Genomic DNA, 17,910 nt, shown 5'->3' with positions numbered 1-17,910 from the left:
AAAAAGGAAGTCCTCGCAGCGCCTGAGTTGTAAATTCTCTTTAATGACAATATATTAATCTGGGCGCCTGAAATCAAACACCAAAATACAAATGTATGAGGACTCCTTATCACAAAGGTGTCGACGCAGTCGCGGTCGCGTTTCCGCCAGTTATCTCTTTTGGCTTCATCAGGACACGGGTACTAAAAATAATACAATAAAACACATAAATAATATTGATACAAGTATCAAATGCCGGTTCAACTCTCACCCTTCTGTGAAAATGCAGTGCCCAGTAAAAGAAGGAACCACACAAAAGGGACCAAGAATGAATGTTTAAAGGCCCCCAACACGGTGACCAGAAGGGAAAGAAAAGTGGGAACAATTACAAAAACCCACACCCAGACTACACCCCTAAGTGACTAAAGCTATCACCGTGCATTTGTTTAAAATACCCGAGCGTACACTGAACAATAAAGGGCAAAGGGCAAGCTGAAAAAGCACCCGAAAAAAAAAGCAAAACTGCAAGCACAATGCTGACAAACTATACCTTGAAATAATAATAATAATCCACACGTGTTAACTATTCCTGAGGGCAGGGCAAGCTTCCTCGTATGGTGCACACAAGACGTACCTTAGAGCAGAGAAGAGAGCCAACATAGAAATATCCTTAGTCAAAGCTATGGCTTAAAACACACACAAATTATACAGATGGGCTCTCGCTCTCACATACCCCAAACAAAGTGAGGGCGTTTACTCAATCATCTCCAAAATGTCCACTTGCTCGTCAGGTCACTCGTGACGGTACTGGCAAATTAAATGTCCACCTAAGCTCCTGGTGTCGCCATAAAAGTAAACACAAAAACAAAAAACTAGGAGATCCTCTATCAATTCCTGCGGTCCAAAGACCCAAAATTATATATATCGGGGTAAAAATACTTCTACTGGCTCGAAAACATACCTTATTTAAGAGTCAGGGTTGTGATGCTGATTAAATCCGCAGTCTGGGTATTCGAGGCAGCAAACGTCCGCATAGTGGAGTTAACCCAGGTTCACTGAACGCGCCATAAATGCGTGATGACCTCACATGTGGTGCTTCTCGGGGAGGCAACACAAACAAAGGACTAAACGTCTAAAATGTTGCTTGACTACACTCCAATGCAGGAAACAGAAACAAAGGGACTACAGCTACATTCAACTAGAGTAGCGCCGGGAAAATTTTCAATCGTGCACTGAAGCAACAAAAACACAGAACCACTCGCCTGGACTGCAGCTAGACTACACAACCCAAACTAAAGCAAACAGGAGGGGAAAACCAAACTAGAACTAAAGCAAAAAGGAGGGATTCTAAATGCATACAATTTAAAATTTGCTAACATTCGTGCCAAGAATTTTCAATTCTATTAAGGACAGGAGGCGAGTATTATGCTTTTCTCAATTTCTTTACTAGACACAGCAGCCAATGAAAACACAGTAAAGAAATCAAAAAACTACACTACCCATAAACACTGGGTAACCATAGAGTATGTAGAAGGTATATAAAGAGTCATAGAGGTTCCAACTTCCTCATTCTTTGTCCAGAACTAGAATTAAGAACAACAGAAGTCCCAAAATCCATTAGGAGCGTCCCATGGAGAAGTCTTCATCGAGAGGAAGGGACGAGGGAACCTCCCAAAGCCACAGGAACAGAAGTAGACCCACGAAGAGTAGAAACTCGCAGCACATCTCATTTAAGGTCGGAGCCTGGAGGAAATAAAACAGAACCGTAAAGGCCATTCCCAAAAGTAAGGAATACAAAATGCAAAATAGGGCGGGAAAGAGTCCTATAATAATGAACATTACAGTATAGCAAAATGCAGATATCAATACAATATATAGACTGTCAATAACGGTGGGATAATCCTCGCCTCCTGTCCTTAATAGAATTGAAAATTCTTGGCACAAATGTTAGCAAATTTTAAATTCTATGTCAGGACGGAGGCTCCGATTATGCTTGTTCAAAGCTTATCCACCACAACAGAAGCAACATCAACAATAGGTTTAAAATAAAACGTTTTGAAAACAGATTCCGAGGACCAATCAGTGGCCCTCATGTTATCCTGGAGGCCAACCCCCAAGGAAAAAGCCTTTGAAGCCATAGCTCCCCGAGCAGAATGGGCCCCAAAGACAGAAACGTCAATGCCCGCTTCTAACATGAGCCAGCGTACCCAACGTGCCAAGGTAGCGGGAGAGACAGGCTTAAAAGGCTTTTGCAAAGCTATAAGCAGTTGACCCTGCAAATCATGTCGAAAAGGTGCAGTATTCACCTCATAATCATTAATGCACTGTACCACACACAGCTTGGGATTGTGTGGAAAAGAAGGATAAGACACAGAAGATGTGTTACTCTTAGTACGGCGAGAAATGGAAAATGAAACACCCTCCGGTGAAAAAGTGCGACCGGCAAGGTCAAGAGCACGTACATCTGACACTCGCTTGCATGACAAGAGGCATAACAACATTGTCAATTCGGCGGACAATTGTTTTCGAGAAAGTAATGAATTAACAGGCCAAGAATTCAAGAAACGTAAAACCACAGAGACATCCCACAATGTAACATACTTAGGGCAAGGAGGTTTTACCATCCGGATGCCTCTGAGTAATTTGGAAACCAAAGGATGTTCCCCAATAGGCTTACTATCCACTGGAATGTGACCAGCCGAAATAGCAGAACGAAAGTTATTTACCATTCGGTATGCCAAACCAGAAGAAGCAAGAGAAGCAAGAAAATTAAGAACTAAGGTGACATCTGCCGAAGAGGGATCCACTGACCTTTGAGTACACCAATCACACCACCGTTTCCAAGCTGATGCATAACGTTTGTGGGTGTTGGGGGCCCAAGCTTCACCGATAAATCGGGCAGCGTCTGAAGAAAGGCCTGCGATTTGCCAGCGTCCCCCGAAATCCGCCACGCAACAATACGGAGATGACCCGACAGAATGAGAGGGTGGGGCTGCAGAAGAGGGTCCACCAACAGGTTCCACCTGTTGGGGAGAAGGAGCGGTGGAGAGCAACTCATCTCCAGAAGAACTGGAAACCACGCCTGAGCCCTCCAAAGAGGAGTGATGAGAATCAGATCCGAGAGGAAACGCCTCGTGCGGGCCAGAACCCTGGGAATCATCATGAAGGGAGGAAACGCATAGCACAGGAGAGGAGGCCAAGACTGGAGAAAGGCATCCGTGGCTAAGGCCTCCGGATCTGGTCGCCAACTGTAAAACAGTGGAAGCTGACTGTTCAGGCGAGAGGCAAAGAGGTCCAAGTGGCATTGGCCCCAAAACCGGGCCAAGGTCCGAAACACCCGAGGGTGGAGATGCCAGTCGCTGTAATCCCGGAGGTGACGAGAGTTCTAATCCACAATAAGATTGTCCCGACCCGGAAGGTATTCGGCAATAATCGTGATCTGGCGCTGCAAGCACAGATGCCAAAAATCCTTGGCGATCTCCAAAAGGAGTTTGGATTTCGTGCCCCCAAGCTTGTTGACATACCTCACCGCTGAGATGTTGTCCATGCGGAGGAGAATGCAACAGTTGGTCGCCTGAGGGGAAAGACAGCGGATCGCAAAAGAGCCCGCAAGAAGCTCTAGGCAATTGATGTGGAGGGATAATTCCTCCTGGGACCAACGGCCCCCTGTTGTCAGAGAATCGCACCGGGCTCCCCATCCCCAAAGACTCGCATCGGACTCGATAACAATGTCTGGAGTCTTCCCGAACAGCGCACCACCGTTCCAAGACTCCATGTGGTCCAGCCACCACAACATCTCCCAACAAGCGTCCTCTGAAAGGGGAACGAGATCCGAGTAGCGAAGGCCCTTCTGAAGATGCCTGATCTTGAGGCGCTGAAGAGCTCGATAATGTAAGGGACCCGGAAATATGGCTTGGATTGAAGAGGACCGCAGACCCACTATCCGAGCCACGGTCCATAAAGATACCAATTGTTTGGACAGGACCATGCGTAATTCTCGTTTGATCGCTCTGATTTTCTGACCTGGAAGAAGAAGCTGACAGGCTAGCGAATCGATGCGGAACCCGAGAAAGTCCATCTTCGGCGAGGGTTGAAAGTCTGACTTCAGTGGATTGACAAGAAACGCCAGAGACTGTAAGAGTTCTATGGACCATTGTAAATGAAGTTGCAGAAGAAAAGGGCAATGTTCCATCAAAAGAATGTCGTCTAGATAGACAATCAAACGGACTCCTCGGGCCCGCAAAGATTCCATCACTGGTCTCATGAGCTTTGTAAAGCACCATGGAGCGGAAGAAAGACCGAAGGGGAGTACAGTGTACTCAAACCATTTCCCCAACCACTGAAACTGAAGGAAGCGACGGTGGGGAGCATAGATCGGTACAGACAGATAAGCATCTTTCAGGTCCAAACGGACCATCCAGTCCCCTTCTTGAAGAAGGTCTCGAAGAAGATGGATACCCTCCATCTTGAAATGACGGTATACAATGCCGCCATTGAAATCTTTGAGGTTGAGGACCAAACGGGAACCTCCCCCTTTTTTCTCCACTAGAACAATGTTGCTGACGAAGCCGTCGGGATGACGGGAAGAAGGAATGATGGCTCCTTTCACCAGAAGAGATTCGACTTCTTCGGAGATGAAGTCCTGATCTTGTTGGGAAAAAACAAGGAGAAAAGGAAGGCGGAGTTGGAGAGCACGTTCGTAGAACTCTAGTTTGAAACCTTGCACCGTCTCCAACACCCAAGCATCGCTGGAGATTTGCTGCCAATTGTGGAGAAAACATTTCAGTCTGCCCCCCAAAACAACCTCGGATGCCAGAATCAAGCTCACCTGAGTTGGAGGAATCTTGACGTCCTCCCTGGGCACCTCCATAGCCGCCTTTGCCGTAGTTGTTTCTGCCTTTTCGTGAAGGGTAGAATCTAGTCTTTCCAGAGCCATAGTTGTCCTGGGCTCCTCCTCTCTGGGACTGACCTCCTCGTTGAGAAGGTTGGTTACCTCCCCGGCTGGACGAACGTCCCATTCGTCCGGCCCGTCCGAAAACCGGACGGAAGGCATGACGCAGGTTTGACTGTGCCTTGTCAAGGCCACTGAACATCGCCACAAAATTAGTTAGTTCTTTTAGAAAGGGAGGACCAAAGAGATATCCTTGAGCTAAGGGACCAGATTCGGAAGAGGCAAGATCCGTTAATTTAGGGTCCAATTTCATCAGAAAGGAACGACGGCGCTCGCAGGACAGGGCACAATTAGCATTACCTAAAATGCAGATGGCCCTCTGAGACCATCCTGCTAACTTATCGGGATCAATCAGTGAGTTAGAATTTTTTGCAGAGTACGCCAAGTCCAAAATCTTGGTCAAAGGACCCAAGAGATCAAGTAATTTGTCCTGGCAGGACCTCCACGATCTATCTAGACCTTTCTTTGGGTCTTTGGCATATTTGCGCATGTAAGTTACCATAGAAGGATCAACTTCGGCAGTCTCCGCTAACTTGTCCGCCAGGTCTGGTGGGGGACACTCAGAGCGCAACCTGGCGCGAACATCTTTTTCAAAGGGACGACGAATATGTGACTGTACATATTCAGTAACTTCTGGTGAGGGAAGCCAAGCTGATGAATTTGGATGAATAATGTCATCCGGATCAAAGGTTAAGACCTGCGGGATTGAAGGGGCATCGACGAAATGCTCTTTGCAAGCTTTCTTTTTGGGAGGCGGAGCCACAGGATCTGAAGAAGAGTCAGTAAAAGAAGAATCCTCAGTCACGGTGGAAACTTGGTGCGTCTGGAAAGACGAGGCAGATCTTTTAGAAGTCTTGGAAGTGGATACATTCTTTGTCAATTTAACAAAATCCGCCTTATGGGGATTTTTAGGTGACTTCTTGGAATGACCTGAAGGAGGTAGCCAACCTTGCTGAGTTGCATATTCAGCCAAATGTCTTTTAAGAGGGGCTATAGCCTAGTACAATGCTTGGTCCATGTATTCAGAACCCTCAGAGCATGCGGGCTCCTCCTCAGCGTAATAGAATGCCTCTTCATCCTCATAATATTCTGCCATTTCGACCTTCAAAAAGGTAATATGCCCCAGAGGAGAAGTTAAATATTGACACCCAAAGGGCACTTCAGGGGGAGTGTTAACCCCAAAGCAAGCCAAACAACAGGCACTAACCTGTCAAAATAGGATAAATGTGGAGGGAGGGCTTGCTGACATACTCTAAGCAAAGCCTCTGCAATAATTTTACAACCCTAGGTCTTCGAAATACACTAGGGCGTGAGGGGCCTAACGACAGACAAATGGGCAAAGGCTGACAAGCCAATTCCTTTATCTCAGAGGAGAAACTCGATCGCTCTACCATCCTGTCAAAATTCCTCACAGGAACGAAGAGCGCAGTACCACCGCCGACCGCGAAGCTAAACAGCCGGTGTACTGCGCATGCGCCGAGTAAGCCTGCCGAAAATGGGAGACGCGCGAGAAGGACGCGCGTCTCTCAGCCCCACTCCCGCTCCACCAAAATAATAATTACAGGCGCAGATAGCTAGCCTGCAACAGAGGGTGAACACACGCCCCCGAACAAAGCGGCGTTAAGAATAAACGACCGGTAAGCAGCAGCGCAAAACAAGGAACCGGAGAGTTCCAAATTACCATATAACAATAGCGCAAGCTGCAATAAACAAAGCGCAAGCAGAATAACAAAGCACGCTCAATTATAACAAAGCAAAAAGCACAATAATGCAATGGTAAGGAAAAAACGCTTAACTGGCAGCGGAGCAGCAAAGAAAGAGGAAGTTGGAACCTCTATGACTCTTTATATACCTTCTACATACTCTATGGTTACCCAGTGTTTATGGGTAGTGTAGTTTTTTGATTTCTTTACTGTGTTTTCATTGGCTGCTGTGTCTAGTAAAGAAAGTGAGAAAAGCACAATCGGAGCCTCCGTCCTGACATAGAATTAAGTGGTGCTGGCAACAATCTTTTACTGCTGCTCAAAAACGGGCGCGAGGGGTAAGAATTTAATACCGAAGGAGAAAAATTCCAACATATCTATAAAATCCAATTATATACGTGAAAAATAAACCACACTTGCGCAAATTAAAAAACAAAAGTGCAAAAGGGCAAGGAAAATAAATAAATAAAATAAAAGACTCCCTTCACCACCAAAAGTACAAAACAAGTATATTACACATATTACAAGCACTGCATCTACACATTCAGATTTACATTCTAATGTCAGTATTGCACAGAAGAACAATATCATAAGAAAACAGTATTAATTTATACTCTCATGTCAGTATGGTGTAGCAAACACCTTAAAAAAAAAACAATACAAGTAGTCAGATTTATATTCGCCCACCTATTTTTATTTATATGGGCAATACCTCACCACCCAAGTGCGGAGTTCCAAAATGGGCACTTCATAGAGTGGTTCATTCACTGATTCCCAGAGAATCCGAAAAACATGTGAATGAAGAGACAAGGGACCTCTCAATAGATGTTAAAAGTAAAGAACAGAAAAAAAGCCGGCATACTTAGCGCCTAAGGACACATCCTGTCCAGAAGCATAACAGCAACCTACAGGGACTACTCTTCAAGGGTACGGGCTTGGCCTGTCAATTAAATTAATTCCCATAGTTCATCACGGTCATTTAGCTCATTCATGGTGGTATTATACCTCTCAATTAGCCTCGCCTCTGTACGGTTCAATTTCATTTCTAGGTCTCCTCTGTTCTTAGCCGTCACTGTCACTAATACTGCCCAGGTCAAATCCTCCTCATTGTGCCTTGCATCAATATAATGTTGCACTAGTGGAGCCCCGATGGTCTTGCATCTAATGCGTCACTTGTGTTGGCCAATCCGCATTTTCACTACTTGCGTAGTCTGTCCTATATAGGCCAAATTACAAGGGCAAAAAACTATATATACAACATTTTTTGTATTGCAGTTGGAGAAGGAGCGCATAGTATGAGTCTGGCCATTGATCACAACACTTTTTAAATCTTTAGAATTTGGGCAAACTGCACAATTCATGCAACGATAGTGCCCTATCACTGCTAGCAGGCCTAACAGGGTCCTTGTGTCTTTTTTGATTATAGGTTCTCTACTAGCTCTGACTAGATGTTGTTTTATATTTTTTCCTTTGCGCAAAGCAAAGAGTGGTTTAGGGATACTCAGATGTTCAATAAGCCTCCAGTTTTTTAGGATAACCTGCTTAACTTTATTAGCCTTTGGATTAAATGTCAGGACACAGGTCAATAGAGTTTTTTCATTTTTTTCTTTGGAGTCAACAGAGTTTCACGAGGTGTGTACCAGGCTCTTTTAAGAGAAGCTTTAACCAATTTTCTAGGGTAACCTCGGGAGCATAATTTGTTCAAGTGAACCTCTGCGTTGTGGAAATAATCATTGTTATTCGAACGATCTTGGGGCGGCCTATCGGGGGGCACTTTGGCCTCCAGCCCTGTGGCCCACATGAGCGGTCTCCTCAGGTGCGCTGGGCTTCCCCGGGGCCGTTCCTGGACCTGCTTAGACCTCACTGCTGCCTGCCTCCGCGACCTTGGTGCACCTGAGGTCAGTTCCTGCGGCTGGCACCCGGGTTTCCCCCCTGCAGAGGACTCCTTTGGGTGTGCGTCCCTGACCGGGGTCGACGGTTGCGGCCCGGAGCCTGGACTCATTTGAAAATAGCCGCCCTCCTTGTACATCTTGGGTCCGGCGCCCTCTCCGAGGCGCCCTCCTTGCCTACCTGTTCATACGCTACGCTGCTGCCTAGCTACACTCATATGGACGCAGGTCTCCTTTGTGAGGTCTCCTAACAATCATCAAGGGGCATTTCTGGGACTGACGGGCCAACCCTACTATCAGCCTCCGGAACAGTTCACTGAAGGGTTGGACCTTCTCACTGGGCCCTCCGGTCTCGATGCTATTTGGACCTTGCTCCTCCTCTCTGGGGGCGACCACAGCTAGAGGGGATGGACCCCGACCATGGCCACGGCCAGGGGTCAGAAGGACAAGTCTGCCACTACGTGAAAAATGCATTGAAGGACTTGTTCACCAAGGCACAAAATGAGGGGTCTGGCGACTCGGATCACTTGATCCCATCATCGCAGATGGCGACCTTGTCGGATGCTCCTGTGACACAGGGCTTCTTGGAGTCCTTATTTGCCACCCTGCGCGAGGACCTCCAAACTGTCAAGCGTGACTTAAACGCAGAACTCAGAGAGGTCAGCAAGGATGTGGATGACATAGGGGAAAGGGTGTCAACCCTGGAAGACAAAAGTGATTCTCGGGACACTGAGATGGTGGTTTTACAAGAGGACGTCCTCTGTATTCACGAGCAACAGATGGACGTGCAGTTTCATTTGGAGGACCTGGAAAATAGTTCCTGGTGCCATAACATCAGGATCCGAGGGTTGGGCACTAATGAAGAAGCCGGGGACATATTTGCCTACGTCCAGGAACTGTTCAATCAGATTCTGGGTAATTCCCTGAATGTGATTCCTCTCACAGGGGGCCCGCCCACCCAGGGTGGCGACTGCACCCCCATGGACATAGTGGTCTGCGTCCAAGATTTCCATACTAAATAAGAGATCCTGCGCAAGGCGTGCTCCCTTCAACAAATTTCTTTCTGCAAACAGATGCCCTCCCTGTCCCAGGACCTTTCAGCAATTACCCTCCAGAAGCACAGATCCTTCTGGCCCATCACAGAAGTCCTCAGACAATGCAACATCCCTTACTCCTGGGGGCACCCGTTCTGCCTAGTGTTCCGGCACGATGGTAAATTATTCCAGCTCCGCTCTCTGCTGGAAGCTAGCAAGCTCCTCGGGATCACCCTCCCGGAAGAAGTGGATGAGGGGGCTCATTCAGACCAAGGTTCCGGGAGATGGAAGAACCCAGTGGAGGCAGCAGAGGTGGTGTCAAAGGGCCCTCTGACCAGATCCCGCAGTGATTAAGATGGAGAAGCAGGCGACTCTGAAAGCATTGCCGGGGGCATTGGCCAAAGCATTGACTGAATGAGCGCTCCTGGTTATATGGCTGTATCATTTCTTTATGCTTGGGTAGAGGAGGGAGGAGGGAAGAGTTGACTTTGTCCATGCGATCGCCTGATTGACTTCTTCTCTGTTCATCCCTGGATGATGGACAATGTGTGAATTTTGAACAATTTTCAGCGCTGGTTGCGCTTATTAGTTTTTTTATTCCTTTCCCTTTTTGATTGGGGTTCTTTCTTTCTCCTTGCATCCTCTGCCCTCTTTCCCCTCTTCCTAGCCTGGGGCTTTCCGTGGCTTATGGGACACTTTCCCCTTCTAACCACTAGGTTGCTGTTGTATGAAGAATGCAAGTGGCTGTTCGAGAGTCCTGACCCTACGGGGACTCCATTGTGGCGTACACCCCCCCTGGTTTGAATGCCGCCTCCCTCCATTAGAATCCTCACTCACAACATGAGGGGCCTTAACAACCCGATTAAACGGAAGGCACTCCTTCCTTATTTTGAGGGTACGGGCGGATATCTGTCTTCTTCAGGAAACTCATCTTATTGCCAAAGACTGTCACAGGCTTCGGTCCCATTCTTTTCCAACCCAATTTTACTTTTCTGGATTTGCAAAGAGGGCTGGTTTAGCTATATTGGTTTTGAAAACTTTCAGGGACAGGTGGCGCAAAAGGTGGCTGAAATATGAGGCAGGCTCCTCACATACCAATTCATTGTAGGGGGATGTGCATTCACGGTGGGCTCCATTTGTGCACCCACTGACGGACAGGAACGCTTCATAGGTGAAGCACTGATGGAAGCGATGGCCATCCAGGACCATCAGATACTGATCAGGGGGGACCTCATTTTAGTGTTTGATAATGTCAAGGACCGGTCTGCACAACGCACTAGCCAAGTCATCTCCCTTTCTCTGACCGGACATGCCAACTTACACAACCTTGGCCTCACGGACCTCTGGTGACATTTCCATCCGGACACGAGGGACTTTTCCTTTTATTCCAATGCACACAAAACATACGCCAGACTAGACTATTTTCTGGGTACCAAACCCATCCTGGATATTGCACTCTCAGCTGACATACTAGCGGCAACTTTTTCCGACTACTTCCCTGGGGTACTCACCCTAGCCTTCCCGCAGGCACATCCCCCGGAAAGACACTGACGCTTTAGAGAAGCTCTGCTACACCGCCACAACACGGTCACACGCATACAACAGATTATAAATGATTATTTGCTATATAACGATAACTCAGACACTGTCGTCTCCACTAGATGGGCAGCCCTCAAAGCGGTCATAAAAGGCAAAGTGATTGCCATATCTACGGCTGACAATAAAGAGCGCCAGAGAAAGAGAGAGGAATTGACTCTTAGGGTGCGGGAGTTGGAGCTGATGCACCAACGCACTGGGGCCTGTGGGCATGGAAACAGTTAAAGGCAGTCAGAGTGCAATTGACAGCCCAGGATAGGGACAGGGCAGAATACGTGGCAATGCGCTTTCGACATTCCTTCTATGTGGGAGGGGACAAGTGTGGGCAACTCGCCCACAACCTACGTGAGGCCCGACAACAGGATGGAGTCCGGGAGGTCAGGGGTCCTCAGGAGCGCTCTGCAGGGATGACTTGGCCATTGACGAGACATTCCTGGAATTTTACGCACAGCTGTATGCTGAGAAGCCTCTGGAAAAACAACAATTGATGGACAGAATGCAGAACAATGTCATACATTCAACCCAGTACAGAGATGTGGGCCTAAATCCATCGTTTGTTTGCACTCCACACCACCCCAGTTCAGACATGGCCATATGCAAATCAGCCTTGACCCTGTGCCTCATGGGAACAGTCCAGCCCGAACTGCCAAGCCATGTCTTTCATGGACCGGAATCAAGCATCCTCGGACCGGTTTCTGGCTATCAGCCGTCTTCAGCCAGGATAGCTTGACTCCAGTGGTGTGGAGAGCATGGGACTCACAGTCTGAGCATACCCATCCCACTCGGGGTGACAAATGCAAAAACAACAATTGATGGACAGAATGCAGAACATTGTCATACATTCAACCCAGTACAGAGATCTGGGCCTAAATCCATCGTTTTTTTGCACTCCTCTGGAGGCACCGGACATTGAATCTTACCTGGCACAGGCTAGTCTTCCTACTTCGACACCTGACCAGGCGGCCCACATCGAGAGAGAGATCAGGGTCAAGGAGGTCATAGCCACTATAGCGTGCATGAAATTGGGTAAATCACCTGGCCCCGACGGCTATACTGCAGACTTTTATAAGCAATTTTGCACCACGCTGGCTCCCCTCCTCACTCGGCTCTTTAATTCCTTCGCCGAACCGGGCGCAATCCCTGCATCCATGTGAGAGGCAGAAGTAAGTCGTTATTCAGAAACCGGGGAAGGATAAAACATCATGTGGGTCCTACTGACCTATTTTGCTGTTAAAAATTGACTTGAAACTGTACACTGGGATTCTGGCTGCCCGCCTAAGTCCTCATATGCAAGGACTAGTGGACCCTGATCAGGCTGGTTTTATACCACAGTGCCAGACAAGTGATAACACCAAAAGAACGCACACCTGATTAAAAAGGCTTCCTGTATCCCAGCAGAATACATGCTGTTGAGAGTCGATGCGGAAAAAGCCTTTAACCGTGTCCACTACTGGCTATTTCTAAAACAGACACTGACATGTGCTGGTATTCGAGAGAAGATGCGAACGCACATTTTGAATTGTTATTGTTTCCCCAATGCAACAGTTCGAGTGAATGGTCACACCTCAACACTGTTCCCTATCAGTAGGGGCACTAGATAGGGGTGCCCTCTGTCACCCCTGCTCTTTGCACTCTACATGGAGCCTTTCGCTCTGAGGGTCCTAGACCATCCCAAGATCACTGGTATTCGCTTTGGTGGGAAAACCCATACGGTAAGCCTTTATGCGGACGACTTGCTGGCCACCTTCACACACCCTGCGACCACCCTGGGAAGCTTCTTGGAAGAACTAGAGACTTTTAGGAAGGCCTCAAGCTTTAAAATCAATCTTACAAAATCCGTGTCACTCGGTTTATCTTTACCAAATGCTGTATTGGCGGACCTTCAGGTCCGTTATCCGCTGCAATGGTCCATTGAATCGGTTCCTTACCTCAACATATAGCTGGCCCTTACTCTTCAAACTATGAGACAAATTCATTATTCCCTCTTGCAGACACACATTCGGGCTGCGTTGCTGAAATGGGAACCATACCCAATATTGTGGCTGGGGCGCATCGCGGCCATCAAAATGACCATTCTCCCCAAGATTTTGTATCTTTTCCAGACCCTGTCCAGACCCCTACCGGTTGGTTGCAAAGGATCCAGTCTGACCTCTCCTCCTTCATTTGGCAGGGGTGCAAGCCGAGAATGAAGAGGCTGGTGAGCTTCCTTCCTCTGCATGAGGGAGGCCTCGGAGTCCCAGACCTAGCACTCTACTACAATACCACTCAAATGCGATACCTGGTTGAATGGACTGGGCCATTGTGGGCACGTCTCTAATGAAGATCCCCTTCATGCCCAAACACCATCAACAGCCCAACCTATATGCTTCTCATGTAACAAGCTCCAGCCTCAAGGTTTGAGACTGGGTCAATACACGGCACGCCCTTACCACGTTCCCGTCCCCACTTGCCTCCTTTTTGGATCACCGAGGCTTTCGCACGGTGGAGAGAGGCGGGTTGCCGCGTCCTAGGCCAACTGTTCCACACAGGGGATTTTTGTCCCTTTCCACTAATTCCGGCTGACCATGGTCTCCCAGAAGCGGAAGGCATGCACTGCCTACAGGTCCGACATTGGGCTCTACATCCTGACAACTGGGCGCCGGCATCGCAGCTTCTCACTCACTATGAACATTGGCTCATCACAAGACCCTCTAATAAGAAACTGATATCCAATCTCTACAAAATGCTCCTATCTAGATACACTCACACTTACCACGCTGGTCGGGCAAGATGGGAGAGAGATCTTGGATGTGACCTTAGCTCCCAAGAATGAGACAGTACGTGTTATAGGGCCCGTCACACAGCTACGCACGTAGGCCTGACTGAAACTTTCACCGAACTTGTTTACCACTGGTACTATACACCAGAGAGATTACACCAGGCTGACCCCACCCATAGCTCCGACTGTTGGAGGGGCTTCCGATAGAAAGGCTCCTAGGTTCATCTCTTGTGGGACTGCCCACACATTCAATCCTACTGGACACATGTACTTGACGAGATTGACAAATACTTGGACATGGAACTCCCCCGCTCCCCCGCATACATTCTGCTGGTAGTGCCAATCCTATAATTTAACTCTTGAAGTCCCTTAGGGGGAAACAAATAGCCATTGCTCTTGGTACGGCTACACAGAACATACTTATACACTGGAAAACTGCCCAGGTTCCCACACACACTGGGTGGTATCAACGTCTCTGGCACATATTGGGATGAAAAAGATCTCCCTCACCCTGGCCGGCAAGGGCTCTTTCTTTGGTAACCATTTTTAGCTCTTTTAGCTCCAGAATTTAGGGAACTGTATTGCCCCAAATATCTATGCCTATTGCACCTCACTACTCCGGACCTCCATGCATGACTCACTTCAGCTCTACCTAGAACACACTGACCCGCGTTGTGCTGTGTGGAAACAGAGAACTCCGAGAGGGCGAAGAGTGGTTTCCTTCCGCTTTTCTGTTTCTTCATTTTTTCCCCTTTTTTTCTTTCGTTGGGGTGGGTGGAGGGATAGTGTTTTTTTCTATATTAAAAGTCACATGTCCTTTTGCATTTCAATTTGAACCGGTTGAGCCCTGTGTGGCTCGGTACTATGCACCTTTCTTTTGTGTGGCTTCATGTCAATAAAAATATTTAAACCTAAAAGTTATTAATTCATCTTAATTTGAACACCGACCAAAACAAATCACAAAACACACAGTTTACAACCAAAAGGTTGACAATGCTGAAATAATGAATGATGAGCCACCTTCCGCGAGATGCAATGGACAACCATTGTTCTCTAAAATATACTACACACTGTTGGAAAAGGCCCTTTCTTCAGTGTCTACCAAAACATTTTCCCTTCTTCCCCTTCATTTTTTGACCTTGTTTTGGTTGGCTTTCGGACTCTGGGCACTTTACCACTGCTAACCATTGCTAAGGTCATGTGCTCTTTACTTGACACATAGTAACATTGCTTTACCAGCAATTGGCAAATTTGATGTACTTTTTTTTTTTTTTTTTTTTTTCATAAACTTTTATTCGATTATAAAAAATTTGCATAATCATAAAAAGTACAAATTTATAAAAAATCATCAGGTTATACAAAAATACACATATTGCGGTTTATAAAACAATGCCCTTGCGAGTTTTTAGTACTTTTTTTAAGAAAGTCACTGTCATTTTAGCTTCATGCGGGTTTACCGGTGACTGAAGATAGGCAAGAGCAGGGTACGTGGTTCTAAGGCCACTTGGACGAAGGAGAGGAAGGATCCATTTTTTCCTGGCTTCTCTATAGAATTTGCAGAACAGTGTGACATGGACCGTGGATTGTTTAGAGACTCCATCACACGGACAACAGGTCATGTCCCGAGACCAGTTATGCTGTTCCGGGAATGAAACCAAGCGAAAGAAGAGATCGAATCGGAGCCTTGTCAATAGGTATTTTTCATAGTTCGAGAGAAAGAACGTCAAGTAGGGCTGTGTCAGTTTCTCTGATTGCAATGGGCAGATCTTCCCGTTTTGTGCTTTTACGATCTCTGCCTGATTGCGAAGTTCTCTCAGATGACCCATACATAGTTCTTTGAGTTGTTTCTTTGAAATATCCTCTATTGAAGGTGGGTCTAAGAAGTATTGCTCCCGATCGAGATCTCGGAAGAATTTAGAGATGTAATTGAGCCAGGGTATTTTTCTCCAGTGGACAAGGCTGAGGCAATCGGTAATGAGAGAACGCGTTATGTGGCTTTCTGGATTGCACCATATGCGGTGCCATAGGATGAGGGGCTGGCAGCATAGGGTGTCTGTCACAAATTCCATCCCTAGCTCCCGATGTGATGCTAGGGATGGAATAAAGTGCACTACATGTGCCCTGGGCCCCTTCTTCTTTACGTTAATAGATTTCATTCCCCTACTTTTTTTTATTTGAAACAAACGTCCATGGACAGCAGAAATAGCCAAGGCCTACAGATAAGGCTCAGCATTCATTGCAGTTCGGGGATGGGCATGGAGGGCAGAGAAGGAAAAGGACTTTCCCTGTGAAATGGATCCCAAAATGAAAAACACTTTTGCTGGAAATGTAATCTTTTTTGGACATTTTTCTTTTACAAAGTGCAGCCTTGGGATGGAAAGAAATAACATGTTCAAAATGTGAAAAATAACTAAACAAAGCTAGATACCGACCTTCACTCCTGGTCAGACCTACTGCTTTTCCCCGTGCAGCTCCACCGTTGTGAAACTGCCCTTAGCACAACTCGAGGTACTTGCCAGGTAGGTGTTCGAGGACGTCCTCCACCCACAGGCTCCTGCCTGCGCCTCATCCCTGGTGGTCTAGTGGAAGAGCTTGCTCTTCTACTAGTCCACTCTGTGTGTGTCATCTTTTTTCTGTTTGCCTTTTTTCAGTTTGATTTTTTTTCTGTCTGCCTTTTTCTGTTTACCTTTTTTTCCTCTGCTTTTCCTTGCCTCTTTCCTTTGCCTTCATTTTCCTCGAGCACCCCACTGCTGCTCCCCGGGTCCCCCCCAGGGTGTCACTCCTGTTACCGCCTCCCAGAAGTTCACCCCCCAACCCCACTTAATGGCAGGCGCAGCTTGGCGAGAATAGCAAGACCATTGTCCTCATGGTCGGAGTCACTGCCGTTCCGCGTCCTGCTCCTCTATTGTGTGACTACCCTTAAAGACAATCGAGCCCCGTGCCAGGTAGGTATTCAAGGACGTCATCAACCCACAGGCTCCTGCCTGCGCCTCACCCCTGGTGGTCTAGTGGAAGAGCTTGCTTTTCTGTGAGTCCACTCTGCGTGCATCATCTTTTTTTCTGTTTGCCTTTTTTCTGTCTGCCTTTTTCTATCAGCCTTTCTTCCCTCTGCTTTTCCTTTACATTGCCTCATTCCTTTTCTTTACCTCCTATTCCCTCATGCTCCTCACTGCTGCTTCCCTGGTGGCCCCCCCAGCGTTTCACTCCTGCTCCCGCCTCCCAGCTGTTCACTCTCCTCCAACCTAACTTAATGGCAGCCGCTGCGTGGCAAGAATAGAAAGACCTCTGACCTCCTGGTCGGAGTCACTGCTCTCCCCCGTGCAGCTCCTCTATTCTGGAACAACCCTTGACGCCGCTCGAGCTCCATGCCAGGTAGGTATTAAAGGCACTCCTCTTTATGCAGGCTCCTGCCTGTGCCTCATACCTGGTGGTCTAGTGGAAGAGATTGCTCTTCTACCAGTCCACTCTGTGTTTGTCATATTTTTTTCTGTTTGCCTTTTTTCAGTCTGCCTTTTTCTGTTTACCTTTCTTTCCTCTGCTTTTCCTTTTCATTGCCTCTTTCCTTTCCTTTGTCTCCTTTTCCCTTGCGCTCCCCGCTGCTGCTGCCCCAGTGGTCTCCCCAGCCTGCCACTCCTGCTCACGCCTACCAGCTATTCACCCTCCCCCCGACCCCACATAATGGCAGTCGCTGCGTGGCAAGAATAGCAAGAACTCCGACCTCCTGGTCAGAGTCACTGCTCTCCTTCCATGCATTTCCACCATTGTGAGACTGCCCTAATGCCACTCAAGCTCATTCCCTGGTAGCTGTTCAAGCCCCTCCTCCACCCACAGGCTTGTGCCTGCGCCTCCTCCTTGGTGGTCTAGTGGAAGAGCTTGCTCTTCTGCTAGTCCGCTCTGTGTGTGTCATTTTATTTATGTTTGCTTTTTTTCTGTCTGCCTTTTTCTGTTTGCCTTTCTATCATCTGCTTTTACTTTTAATTGCCTCTTTCCTTTCCTTTGC

At 47.5% G+C, this 17,910-nt stretch overlaps 1 protein-coding gene across 1 annotated transcript in view; it reads right to left on the bottom strand.

The window, feature by feature from the left end:
- Positions 1 to 17,910, bottom strand: part of LOC147706979 (cytochrome P450 2K6-like) — a 409,834-nt gene that overhangs the window by 248,456 nt on the left and 143,468 nt on the right. The window lies entirely within an intron of this gene.

The sequence above is a fragment of the Lissotriton vulgaris genome, chromosome 6 (assembly GCF_964263255.1).
Source record: "Lissotriton vulgaris chromosome 6, aLisVul1.2, whole genome shotgun sequence".
Classification (NCBI taxonomy): Eukaryota; Metazoa; Chordata; class Amphibia; order Caudata; family Salamandridae; genus Lissotriton; species Lissotriton vulgaris.
This window is presented reverse-complemented; position numbering and strand designations above follow the sequence as displayed.